We start from the raw sequence: 14545 nt of genomic DNA on the forward strand, positions 1-14545 counted from the left end.
CAAAGAGGCCTTGGAGAAGGGAAGAGGAAGCTGAACAGCAGGCTGAGACTCTCACTCAAAGAAAACTAGGAAAAATCCATTGATTTGACAGAGGATTCCGGCTGCTAGAGTAGAAACAATCCTTTCAAAAATAAAATCAAGGAAGAAGCAATGAGCCATTGATTGCTTGGGAAAGGGATGTGATAAAGTGGAAAACACTTCCTGGATAGATGGATCCAAAGCTACAATGGAAAGGTCCCAGGCCTGGGAGGGAGGAGACGTAGGTTTACCCCTTGGTTCCTCTACTTGTCTACTGTGTATGACCCTGGGCAAATCACTTAATGTCTGTGTGTCTCAGTTTTCTAATCTGTAAAATGGAGATGAGTATCTGCTTATTTCTCTCAGACTATGGGGCAGAGACTGTGTCCAATCTGATAACCTTGTATCTACCTCAAGACATTGCATAGCAATTGGCACAAAGTAATGATAATAAGTAGGGTTTTTTAATGGCATTGTTAAGCAATTCCTATGCATAAAACACTGTTCTAAGCACTGGGTAGGTACAAATTTATCAGGTCAGACGCAGTCCCTGTCACACATCGGGCTCATAGTGTAAGTAGGAGGGAAAACGCATTGAATCCTCACTGTGCAGGTGAGGGAACTGAGGCACATAGAAGTGACTATTCTCACTTCCCTGTAGACTGTGAGCCCCATGCAGGACAGGGAATGTGTCCATATTATTAACTTGTATCTACCCCAGCACTTAGAACAGTGTTTGACACAAATTAAGAGCTAAACAAAATATCATAAAAAGAAAACCCAACCTGTCCAAGGTTACACTTCAGGCAAGTGGTGGAGTCGGCATTAGAACCCAGGTCCTCTGACTCCCAAGCCCATTCTCTTTCCCTATTATGTAATCATAAATTGTTACTATTAATAATAATGTGTGTTTTTACCATTCTACTTAATGATAAAAGTAAAAAGCCGAGGACTACCTGATGACCAATAAGGATCAATTATTGTGGATGATCCACTGAACACCCAAGGGAAAACATTCAGGATTGGGTTGAGCATGCCCCACTGTCCCTACTCCCCCAACATTCCCCAGAGACAGAGTGCACCTTGATCAGATACGGGTCAGTGAGGCTGCTTTGTTATTCCTGGGTTCCTCTTCCATCAAAACTCCAGGTCAGGGCTTCTTCAGTTCATTCCCCACTCTTTGCTTCTTTCCAGACTTCACTGGCCTCATCAAGGCATCCTGGATTAGTCACATATGATCTACTAAAACCCCACTTCTCAGACCCCAGTTCCCTTCTGCATTATTTATTGACAAGGATGTGCAAGTAGGTCATCATTTGCATTGGGGACTTCCTTTCCCCCAGAAGAGACTATTCCATAAATACAACCTGCATTAATCATATCAGTTGGATATTTGGCAGCCCAATGCCTATCTTTTTGGCATACCTGGGATATACTTTGCTGAGTTTATGGCAGAGGTAGGGAGTTATTCCCTACCCCATCTCTCCATGAACAATTCCTGATCCTCTTCTGAGATGATAAGGCTTTTGATCAATCATAGCTATTGAGCACTTACTGGGTGTAGAGCACTGTACTAAGAACTGGAGAAAGTACAATATGACACTACTGGCAGGCTGAGTTGGCAGAGAAGTTTCCTGCTCTCAACCAGCTTACTGTCTAGATGGGAACTTGTCTTATGCTGTCGAGTCGTCTCTGACCCATAGTGACGCCACAGACACGTCTCTCCCAGAATGCCCCACCTTCATCTACAATTGTTCTGGTACTGTATCCATTCTTGGTAAAAATACAGAAATGGTTTACCATTTCCTCCTTCCACCTTGAGTCTCCACCCTCGACTCTCTCCCATGCCGCTGCTGTCTAGCACAGGGGAGTTTTGACTTGTAGCAGATTGTCTTCCACTCACTAGTCACTACCCAAGCTAGGAATGGAATGGATATGCCTCTGCTTGACTCTCCCTCTCATAGTCAAAACTCATAGAGTCCTGGAAACTCTCCAGGTGCAACCCTGAGAGGGGAGATGAGAACTACAGACCCTAAATATAAATGACGGTTATGTACACAAGGGCTGTGGGACTGGACTGCAGGGATGGTGAATAAAAAGTGCAAATGCAAGTGTGAGGGTGACACAGAAGGGAATGAGAGAAGACACAGTGAAGTCTTAGTCAGGGAAGTCCTCTTGGAGCTGTGCTTTTGATAAGGCTTTGAAGGTGGGGAGAGTAATTATCAGAGATGAAGGAGTGGGTTCCAGGCCAGAAGCCAGATGTGGGTGAAAGGTCAGTGGCAAGATAAAATCAAGGTTCAGTGAGTAAGTTGGCAATAGAGGAGTGAAATATACAGTCTGGATGGTAGTAGGAAATTAGGGAGGCAAAGTAAGGGGGCAAGGTGATTGAGTGTTTTAAAGCTGATAGTAGGGACTTTGGGTTTGATGTGGAGGTGGATGGGCATTCTTGAGGAGAAGGGAAACATGGATTGAATGATTTTGTATAAAAATGGTCTGGGTAGCAAAGTGAAAGATGGACTGGAGAGAGGAGAAATAGAGGCAGGAGGTCAGCAAGGAAACTTATGAAGGTGTGATAGGATAAGTCCTGGAGCAGTTTGGATGAAGAGGAAAGTGTGAGCCTTCAGTGATTTTGCGTGGTTGAACCAACAGGATTAGGTGAGGTTAAATATGTGGGTTGAATGAGAGAGATGAGTCGAGGATAATGCCAAGATTATGGGCTGGTGAAACAGGGAGAATGGTGGTGGTGCTGTCTACAATGATGGGAAAATCAGGGGGAAGCCAGGGTTTGGGTGGGAAGAAGAGCTCTCTTTAGGACAAGTCAAGTTTGAGGTGTTGGCAGGATTTCTTCAAGTAGAAATGTCCTGAAGGCAGGAAGAAATGTGAGATTGCAGAGAAGGAAAGGGATCAGCAGTGAGGCTTAGTGGATAGAGCACAGGCCTGGAAATCAGAAGGCCATGGGTTCTAATCCTGGCCCTTCCACATGTCTTCTGACCTTGGGCAAGTCACTTAACTTCTCTGGGCCTCAGTTACCTCATCTGTAAAATGGGGATTAAGAGTGTGAGCCTTACTTGGGACGGGGCCATGTCCAACCTGACTACCTTGTATTGTCACCAGCACTTAGAACAGTGCTTGGAACATAGTAAGTGCTTAATAAGTACTACAATTGTTTTTATCAAGGCTGGAGATGCAGATTTGTGAATCATTCATATAGAGATGGTAGTTAAAGCCATGGGAGCAAATGAGTTCTCCAAGGGAGTAGATGGAGATGGCGAATAGGAGGGGACCCAGAAATGAACCTTGAGGGACTCCCACAGTTAGGGGGTGGGAGGCAGAGGAGCAGCCCATGAAAGAGACTGAGAATGAACAACCAGAAAGAAAAGAGAACCAGGAGAGGAAGCTTCCCTCTCACTTGTCCTTCCCACTACTTGAAAGAGCTTCTGTGGACAATGCTTCCTTCTGTTAGTTTTGTTCCTTGTTCTTTAAACTCAGATTAGAATTTCACATATATAAAGCTTTCTCAGACTGATCAGTAATAGGCCCTTTATGTCCTTCCCTAACCTCTAAGATGATTTTCTCTCTCTCATGCACACATACCCACACACAACTCTACACCCTTTTAAGGCATTTACAATCTGTTTAAGCTGTTTCTCCAGCAGTCTCCCTCCTACTTATATCGTCTTCTCCCACTACAGCCATCTCACAATCTTTGCTTCCTGTAAGCAAATAGTCTAATTCTACCTTGCTCGTGTCTCTCCCAGCTTTAACACCGCTCATGACTTTCCCCTTGCATGAAATTCCCATCCCCAATATTCTGCCCAATCACATCACCCACCACCTTCAAATCCCCCTAACAAGTCACCTTCTCAAAGTCCCATTTCCTGGTTAATCCCCTCCTTCTTAGTCATTTCATCCCTACGGCCATCCCAAAACAACGATATATGCTAGAAGTGCAGCATGGCATAATGGATAGAGCACGGGCGAAGGTCATGGGTTCTAATCCAGCTCCACACTTGCCTGCTGTGTGACTTTAGGCAAGTCACTTCACCTTTCTGTGCCTCATTTACCTCATCTGTAAAATGTGGAATAAGACTGTGAGCCCTCTGTGGGACAGGGACTGTGTTCAACCCAATTTGCTTGTATCCACCCCAGCGCTTAGTACAGTGCCTGGCACATAGTAAGTGCTTAACAAATACCATTTTTATTATTATTATTATTATTATTATTATATATCTATTATTTAATTGCTAACTATGCTCTTAGTCTTTTACCAATGATGTGTTTGGCTATTTGTGCCCAGTTAGCTTCCTCATTAAACTGTCAACTTCTTCAGGGCAGAGACCATGATTTTTACTTCTAGAGTATGTTTCCAAATACCCACTCAGTGCTCTGTACACAATAGGGGCTCAGTAAACACTGATGCTACTGATTAATGATATGTACATGCTAGATCCTAAAGATTGGTAATACAGGAATTTTTTTAAAAACCCTGTGAGAATTTCAGAAAGCAGAACTTAACAGGATGAACTATATGAAAAATTCTTTCTAGGTGTGAAAGAAAGAACGGCAGGGTGGCAGACATCCTTTTCTGATCAACACAAACAGGTAGTGTGCAAGGCTGGACTTGGAATGTAACCAAAAGCAGCTCAACCACTGCCAGCCCTTAGTCATGCAGCTGTGATCATTTAGTCACACTCTGCTACAGCTTCAGTGGCAAAATCTGTCCTCAGAGCCCTAAGCCCCCCGTGTGACTTTTTTATGGTACTTGTCAAGTTTTTACTTTGTGCCAAACACTGTACTAAGCACTCGAGTAAAGACAAGATGAACAAGTTGGACACAGTCCTCCCATATGGAGCTCAGTCTAAGTAGGAGGGAGTAGGATTTATTGTTGGCAAATATGAACACTTTGAGAAGATTTTCTCTGGGACAACACATAACCAAGTGAGGTACAGAATGGGCATTTTACCTGGTCAATAGAATCCAAGAGCCATCCTGGAGGATTCAGGCCTCAAAGAGCATGCATCCTAAATAATGTGGAAAAGTCTAACCAATTTAACTGCATAAGTGTCAAATCTACACTTTATTCTGTGTCTTTTAGCTTGGCCCTTTGTATGGCTTTTAACAAGCATAACAGGCAGTGGTGAGCTCTTCTCGACTTTCTCTAAGTTCCCAAAGAAGGACCAGGAATCTTTTCTTGAGGGGTTGATGAAGACAGTATCCACGTGATCATGACAATGATGACTTTGATGAAATTGTCAAATGATTATGAACATTCAGTGATCATAATGAGGATGTTTGTGAGATGAAGTTGATGATGACAGAGCAGTATAGCTCAATGGCATAAAATTCTTCCCTGGAAAAGGTCTTTTTTTTGCAAGGAAATTATTTTGAGAAAGGTGGAATCCACGAATTCAGATTGTCTCATTCATTACCTTGTGAAATACTTAAATCTCTCCTAGGGTTGCAGATGATAGAACAAAATGTTCAGGTATTAATATTCCTGAAACATGGACAGCTCTACCTAAGGGAAAAATGCTTATATCCAATACAGCGTACCTTTGATAGTAGGGACAAGAAGGGTGGGTGGTGAGGTAGCTGGATAGACTGCTGGAAGGTTTCAATCTCCAAAAATATTGCTCAATGAGAGAATGCAGTTTGCTACCCAAATCTGAAAGGAACCAGGATGGAATATTGCAGGGCAATAGCCAAACACCCTAGCTCAAAGCTTTCTGTAATCACTTTGGCTATGTGGGGAATAAGTCTGTGACCTGGCCACCTACTTTAATTAAGAAAATTGAGAATATCAGGCATGATCTCCCTAAAATCTTCCCTGCCTTTTCCCAGTCCCTCCCCCATTCTGCCTCTTTCTTCAATACTCCCATCTTTCCCAGCAATATTGCTAGAGGCAATCTCCTGCCTTCTCTCAAAATTCACCCCCTCCACCTGTGCATTCAACCCCATTCCTTCACACCTTATTAAAACACTTGCCTCCTCCCTTCTTAACTCCCTAAGGGCCATCTTCGACTGTTTGCTTTCCAATGACTTCTTCCCCAGTACTTCCAAACATGCCCATGTCTCCCTTATCCTAGCCCACATCCTGCCAATGGCCTGGAATGCCCTCCCTCCTCAAATCTGTCAGACAATTACTCTCCCCCACAAAGTCTTATTGAAGACACATCTCCTCCAAGAGGCCTTCCCTGACTAAGTCTTTCTTTCCTCTTCTCTCACTTCCTTCAGCATCACCCTGACTGCCTCCCTGTATTCATCCCTCCCACCCCTGGCAAGTCCCACAGCACTTATGTACATACCTGTAATTTATTTATATTAATGTCTGTCTCCCTTCAAGAGTGTAAGCTCATTGTGGACAGGAAATGCATTGGTTTATTGTTATACTGTACACTCCCAAGTGCTCAGTGCAGTGATCTGCACACAGTGAGAGAAGCAGTGTGGCATAGTGGATAAAGCATAGGCTTGGGAGTCAGAAGGTCATGGGTTCTACTCTCTGCTCTGCCACTTGTCTGCTGTGTGGCCTTGGGTAAGCCACTTCTTTTCTCTAGGCTTCAGTTACCTCATCTGTAAAATGGGGATTGAGACTGTGAGCCCCACACAGGACAGGGATTGTGTCCAACCCGATTTACCTGTATCCTCCCCAGCTCTTGGTACAGTGCCTGGCACACAGTAAGCTCACAACAAATAATTATGTTGGTATTTGTTAAGCGCTTACTATGTGCAGAGCACTGTTCTAAGTGTTGGGGTAGACACAGGGTAATCAGATTGTCCCACGCGAGGCTCACAGTCTTCATCCCCATTTTACAGATGAGGTAACTGAGGCACGGAGAAGTTAAGTGACTTGCCCACAGTCACCCAGCTGACAAGTGGCAGAGTCGGCATTCGAACCCATGACCTCTGACTCCCAAGCCCGGGCTCTTTCCACTGAGCCACCAAGTGTTGAATAAATATGATCGAATGAATGAATGATTTTACTCATACGCCCCTACACACCACTCTTCCTTGCAGGCTGAGTGCCCTCTCTTCTCGCATACTCCTAAATTAGTTAAGCCAAAGGCTTGTCAGTTACCCCTAGTCTGGGTAGTTAAACACTTGCAGAAAAATGTACATGCTGCTCTCACACAGCCCACTCCAAAACCCAATACAATCCTTACTGAGGAAGAATGCTAATATAACCCATCATGTGTTCGAACAAAGCCCTCCAATCTGCCTAATGGGCAAAATATTCCCGCAAGGCTTTTCTATTTCTTCCCTTCAAATAATGATTATCTTACATACAACATACCTACTGGATCCGCCTCTTTCTATTTGTTCTGCCTCCAACTGCCTCCCCTCCTCTGTCCACTTGATTTCAGGCTATTTATTTGAGGCTTTCTTCCTTTATCAAACAAAAAGTGATTTTGTAGCTTAGCAATAACTGTAACCGGCCCTTATGACTGGATTAGGGTCTGTTACTTGGAGGGGAGGGGGAATGGGATAAATATTTCTCTGGGGTCCCTCCATTTATCTTGCATAGGCAGAGTCTGATATTTCTCCTCTCCAGGACCTGTAATTTCATTTGTGTTATCGTTCAGGCACATCGGTGGCTGGGTGTCATTTCCAAGCATCTCTGGCCCCTATTTACTCATGGGAGTTTTCCAGGACTTTTCAGGTCACCTGGGGAGACATTCTAGATTTGGGTATCCTATGCCTCGCTAGTTTCAACAACATCTTATGTCGCTGTGCTGATACGAAGAGTAGGGATGGAGGCCAGCAGGGGACGGAAAGACCTCCAAACAGCCACCACTTCTGGCTTGGAGTGGCTAAGCTTTCCCTTCTGGAATCTGTGCTTCCTGTGGATATCAGAAATGCCATTCTTAGGTGAGACCTCTGCTCCATCCGGAGCTGCAATCTGCTTCTGACAGTGGCAGCCTTAGAAGAAATGATGATTGCCCTCCTGGACATTCACCTTGTTAAGTCCCCCTTGACCTGTCTCCCCCATAGCCCTATCTTAAGTATCTGGAATAATAATAATAATAATTGTTGGATTTGTTAACCACTTACTATGTGCCAACCACTGTTCTAAGTGCTGGAGTAAATACAAGGTAATCAGGTTGGACACAGTCCCTGTCCCACACTGGGCTCACGGTCTTAATCCTCATTTTACAGATGAAGTAACTGAGGCACAGAGAAGCTGACTTGCCCAAGTCACAGAGCAGATATGTGGCAGAGCTGGGTTTAGAGCCCACACCCTCTGACTCCCAGGCCATTGCTCTTTCTACTAGGCTATGCTGCTTCCCTCCACCCACATGGATAAGGAGGGAAGGCACAGAGGAGAGCTATGAAGATGAGGATGTGGACTCCAGAGACAGCAGAAGCAGCAGGAGACAAGTTATACTATACTGAGGCAGAGTCCCAACCACAACCTTACAACCCTGATGATATGGCTAGGCATTCCACCTTTGAGTTTGTGGGCCAAGCAAGAAACAACAGCCCCCTGTGAAGGGCTTTCCCATGCACTCACACAGTCTGATCATTTAGGATTATCCCAATTGCCCCTCGCTTCAGTCTGACATCTCCCCTACCTTTGTTCTCTGAAATAGAGTGAATGCTGCACTAGTCAGTGAAGCCAAAACTGTCAGAGGCAGAGCCTCAGCCCCTGTAATCTAATTGAATGACAATTTCAAAACCAGTGCATTTAGAGAAATACAGCTCTCCATACCAATGAGCATGCTCTCTGTGGTGCTTGGCCTTTCAGAGAGATGGAAGTACTCTTAACAAATGGGAAATTGCTACAGCATCAGCCTCAAGGTGTTCACATCGACAGGGGACCTGGGCTGTGCTCATCAATATCTGACATTTATCAAAACTCCTTCCCTCTAATCAATTACAGGGCATGGAACACCTTGTTCATGACATTCACATCAAGCCAAAGCATTCGGGCGGCTTGCAAAGTCAACAGAGGCAAAGACATTGATGGGAGGGGGGCCCAAAAGCAGGGAGTGTGAGAAGAACAGCAAAAAGAGTGAGGGAGAGAAAAGTAGAAGCGTGGGAGGAGAGAGGACAAACACAAGCTTGGAGGAAGATGCATTTGTTTTGCTCTCTTGGCAATTAATGCTTGAAAGTGACACTTTTAAGGGGCTCTTGTGACAGCTTTAGTGACACTGCTGTTTGTGGTCTGAAGACAAATCTCAGTTTATATCTTAATGCAGAGGGCCTTGAGACAGCTATGAGGAATGATTTGTCAAGATGCAAAGCTCTTCTCCTGCAAAGTCACTCCTTTAACCCAGCCCCTAAGGGCTAGTGGTCGGTTTAGGGGACTAGCAGCAGAATAATTAGGCATAAAATCAATAATTGGTATTTATTGAGCACTGTAGCAAGATCTTGGAAGAGTACAATACAATAGAGTTGAAAGACACATTCCCTGCCCTCTAGAAGCTTACAGTCTAGAGAGAGACATTAGAATAATTAGGAGAGACAGACATTAGAATAATTCATGGCAATGTACATACCCATTGTCGGGCTCAGGATAGGATGAATATCAAGTGATCCAAGGTTATAGAGATCTCTGAGAACAGGTTAAGACTGTGTGTCCCAGGGACATGTTCTGCGTTCAGAAAGAATCAGGAGGCAACATGGCCTAGTGGATTAGGGATGGGACTGGAGTCAGGACATTATAATCTAATCCCATCTCTGTTATTGCCCTGCCTTAGACCTTGGGCCAGGTCCTGAACCTCTTGGACTCAGTTTCATCATCTATAAAGTGGAGAGAAGATATTTACTAGAAGCAGCATGGAGTAGCGGATAGAGCATGGGCCTGGGAATCAGAAGGTCATGGGTTCTAATCCCAGCTCAGCCACTTTGTATGCTGTGTGATCTTGGGCAAGTCACTTCACTTCTCTATGCCTCAGTTACCTCATCCGTAAAATAGAGATTGAAACGGAGAGCCCCATATGGGACAGGGACTGTGTCCAACCCAATTTGCTTGTACCCAAGTCAGCACTTAGTAGAGGGCATAGCAGAGTAAGCACTTAACAAATATCACAATTATTAACTCATTATTTTCTCTCCCTCTAAGATCTTGAGTCCTGTGTGGGACAGGAACTACCTCTGATCTGATTATCCTGCATCTACCCCAGCATCTGGCATATAGTAAGTCCTTCATAAATATACTCAGTTGTCTCTAGTGCTGGGATGATGGTCCTGATGAGCCCTGGTTTCAGGAAAACTTGCATTTGGGTATGTGTGCCTCCAATCAATACCGTGTGAGTGTTCACAGCTACATCTGTCTGTATAATACCCAGATGGATGCTTATAGTCAGAAGCAGTTCTCTAATTCCCTAACAATGTTCTATTCAAAACTCAGAGTGAACAAAGGGCATTCTGGAAGACCTTCATACACAGATTGACAAGAAGCCTCCATATCCCACTTATTCCTGTACCGAGGTCTTTTTCTGAGATGGTTCTCTCCTTTATTCAGTTGTGTGGCTTCCCTTTACTCCCAGAGCCACCTAAAAATTGTGATAATTTGTTAAGCAAATACTGTGTTCCAGGAACTGTACAGGGCACTAGGGTAGATATAAGATCATCAGGTCAGGTCCCACATGACGCTCACATTTTAAGTAGGAAGGGGAACAGGTATTGAATCCTCATTTTGCAGATCAGGAAATGAGGCACAGAGAAGTTAAGTGACTTGCCTAAGGTCACAACAGTGGAAGAATCAGAATTAGAACCCAGGTCCTCTGAATCCCAGGTCCATGCTCTTTCCACTAGGTGACATTGCTTCTCACCTGTCCATTCTGCTTTCCCTTTTGAAAGAAATAGCTTTCCAGTGGATCCAGCAAAACATCATCTATTTTTTCCTAAAGACTCACACTTGCCACTCCAGGTCCCAAAGCTTCTGGTAGTTGACTGACAGCACTTTGCTCCCCTACCCTACAGTCTTTAGACGATTCTTAATATTGACTCAGCATAGCCAGAGTAGCAGGCTTAAACTAGAAAGGGAGAGAGCCTTGTTGGGTTAAATAAGGCCATGGAATACCTGGGTTCAAATTTCAGCTTCTCTTTGGGTTCAGAGGGCACTCTGACTGATCCACACCTAGGTAACAACCTGAAACCCTTTCTTCTAGAGGTCTTGTCTTCCCAGGATGATAAATCATGAGAGGGTTCTTTATCATAAGAGAGAGGAGAAAATGTTCTATCCTCCATTCATAGTAATGATAATATGAAGAAAAACTGTGGAAAGTGTTAAGTGCTTACTATGTGCCAAGCATTGGGATAGATCCACTACAGTTAGATCAGATACAGTCCTTGTCCCACATGGGGATCATGGTCTAAGGGGAAAGGAGAATGGATGTTTAATACATTTAATCCCTGCCTTGATTACTGTATCGACCCCTTTGTTGGCCTCCCTGCCTCCTACCTCTCCCCATTAGATACTTCGCAGAGTTGCCTGGATCAATTTTCTATGAAAAGGTTTAGTCCATGTTCCCCCAAGCTTCAAGAACCTCCAGTGGTTTACCCATCCAACTCATAAAACAGAACCTCCTTACCATCAGTTTTAAAGCACGCAATCATCGTGGCCCCTCCTAATAACCTTGCTTCTCTCTTACTACAACCCAGCCCACACATTTTGCTCCCCTAATGCTAATCCTCTCACTGTACCTCAATCTCATCTACCTCGCCACCAACATCTTGTCCATGTCCTTCCTCTGGTTTGACAAGCCCCCCTCTCCAAATCCAACAGACAATTACCCTTGCCCACTTCAAAGTCTTACTGAAGGCTCATTTCCTCCAAGAGACCTTCCCTGACTAAGCCCTCTTTTCCTTTCTTTCCACTCCCTTCTGTGTCACCCTGACTTTCTCCCTTTATTCATTCCCCTCCCAGCCCCACAGCTCTTACATACATATCCTTAATTTATTTATAGTAATGTCTGTCTCCCACTCTAGACTGAGAGCTTGTTGTGGACAAGAAATGTGTCTCTTATACTGTACTCTCCCAAGAACTTAGTACAGTACTCTGCACACAGTAAGTAGCCAATAAATACTATTTATTGATCGATTATTCTGCACATTGCAGATAAAGAAACTGAGGCATGGAGAAGTTATGGGACTTGCCCAAAGTCACAAAGCAGGCAAGAGGCGAAGCAGGAATTAAAACCCAGGTCTTCTGACTTCCAGTCCTAAACTCTTACCATTAGGTAATGCAACTTCCCACTCATTTAATGAAAATAACAATAATTATGGTGTTTAAGTGTCAAGTGCCATGCTAAGCACTAGGGCAGATACACAATAATTACGGCTCACAAGCTAAGAGGGAGGGTGAACAGGCATTTTATCCCTATTTCAAAGATGAGGAAACTGGGACACAGAGAAGTTAAGTCTACTTGGGATCCACTTGGTGCGTGCTAAATAAATTGATTTCTTTGCCTGCTAGAGTTTCTTTGGCTGAATCATGAACAGGCCTCTTTTGCAGGGGAACAGTAATATGCCTCAGGAAACTACAACCATTTCCCAGTTACAGTAGTTGATTTCCCCCCGAAATCTGTGTGGGTTGATGCTGACCATGCTTGATTGGTCAAACCCCTGCACAAGCCCAGTGGATAAGGAAGGTCAGTTTACCTTTGTGTTGAGCAAAGCAACTCCTCCCCTCATGGCTTGGTTGTTATGTGTTTCATTGGCCCTTGGCCAATCTGTTACTATCTCTCTGGCCCCAGAGGTACAATCAGAGCGCAGATCTCTCAGGGCCGTGGTGAATCTTTTTAAGTCCCCAAATGTTTAAATATTCCTGGCACACATGCTTCATCTTCTTTCTTGGGCCCTTTGAGGAAGGGTTCAGCAATAGAGCTTTGTTGGGAGAGGAGAAGTAGTAATAGCATTTATTGAGTGCTTACTGTTTGTGGAATGTTGGGAAAGCCTTCATTAATAATAATAATAATAATAATAAACAATTATGGTATTTATTATGGTATTAATCCAGGTATTTGTTAAGTGCTAACTATGTGCCAGGTTCTGTACTAAGCAATGAGGTAGATATAAGCAAATGGGCTTGGACAGAGTCCCTGTCTGACTTAGGGCTCACAGTCTTGATCCGCATTTTACAGATGAGGTACTGAGGCCCAGAGAAGTGAAGTAACTTGCTCAAGGTCACACAGTGGACAAGTGGCAGAGCCAGGATCAGAATCCATGACCTTCTGACTGCCAGGTCCATGCTCTATCCAGTGGACCATGCTGCTTCTCATTCTGAGTCACTTCTGCCTGGTTGGGACAAGAATGAATTTATTTTCCTATGACCATCTTGGAGGAAGAGGGCGATAAGAGCCCACCATGGAGAGGGTGTCATTAACTGCTCGTTAACAGTATGCTCCTTCCCCTAGAGTGCATCCTTCACACAAAGGGAATACAAGCCTGAAGTGGGGACAAGGCCCAAATATTTTAGCTGGTACCGCTTTATTCCACCTACTTCAGAATGTTTTCCTTAACAGAGGTACAGCTTCTAAGATCACTCCATCTATAAGCATTGTGCCCATAGAATTTGGAGAGCTGGGATAAGTAAGAGGAAGACAATTGAATCCAATCACCAAGGCTACCTGTCAGCTATTGTCCTCTTCTCATCTTCCTGTATATCTACTTCTGATCCTTCACCTCTTTTCAAGTTAACCTCTGTTCCAAAGCTACGGTCACTGATGGCAATCAGCAATGCCAGAGAAAAGATCTCTGGAAGAGATAGATGTATATGATGGATGTTATGCAATGTAATATAATGGTGTCTTAGTGTCACAGTAAAGGTTTGTTACTAAAGGTCACAGAACCTAGAACGTCTAGTTCCAACTACTCTGCCTTGTTTCAGAGACATTTCACTCCCATTCCAGTGCCCTTCCAAAACAGGAGATTTGACTGCAGAGGGGAAGAAAGCCAGGTGTTTAAAATAAAAATACAGGGCATGAAGGTGTCGTGGGTACCAGAAGCAGATCCATTAGTAACTGGATGAAAGATCACCTTTCATCTGGAGAAGCATCATGGCCTAGTGGATAGAACATGGGCCTGGGAGACAGAAGGTCATGGGTTCTAATCCCTGGTTCACCACTTGTCCGCTATGTAGCCTTTGGCAAGTCACTTAACTTCTTTGTGCCTCAGTTACCTCATTTGTGAAACAGGAATTGAGTGTGAGACCCACATGGGACTAGGAATTATGTCCAACCTGCTTTGGTTTTATCCACCCCAGTACTTAGTACAGAGACCGGCACATAGTAAGTGGTTAACAAATACCATCATTATTATCACCTTATCTAGATCCAACAGTGTTGTTTTCGAATTTCCAACCCACTGCTCACAGCCTTCCTTCGCCTGAGCATCCCATCCACGTCAATTCCTCCAAAACATTCCTCCAAATCTTCAAAGTTCCTAAAAACCCCCCACCTCCTGCAGGGGGTGTTCCCTGACTACACCCCTCTTCTTGGGCAGGTTATCCCATCCGTCCCCCTTAACCATTATGTGTATATCAAGCTATTTATTCCACTTATTATTCATTTATTCATTCATT

The 14545-nt window shown here is 44.2% G+C and overlaps 1 protein-coding gene and 1 non-coding gene across 3 annotated transcripts in view; both read right to left on the reverse strand.

Annotated features, from left to right (window-relative positions):
* Positions 1–14545, reverse strand: part of ASTN2 (astrotactin 2) — an 869558-nt gene that overhangs the window by 651529 nt on the left and 203484 nt on the right. The gene's annotated exons all lie outside the window — the stretch shown is intronic.
* Positions 1895–2032, reverse strand: LOC114811617. The gene has a single exon (XR_003759313.1). It is a non-coding gene; the product is annotated as a small nucleolar RNA SNORA7 (small nucleolar RNA).

The sequence above is a fragment of the Ornithorhynchus anatinus genome, chromosome 4, assembly GCF_004115215.2.
Source record: "Ornithorhynchus anatinus isolate Pmale09 chromosome 4, mOrnAna1.pri.v4, whole genome shotgun sequence".
In the NCBI taxonomy this organism is placed as follows: Eukaryota; Metazoa; Chordata; class Mammalia; order Monotremata; family Ornithorhynchidae; genus Ornithorhynchus; species Ornithorhynchus anatinus.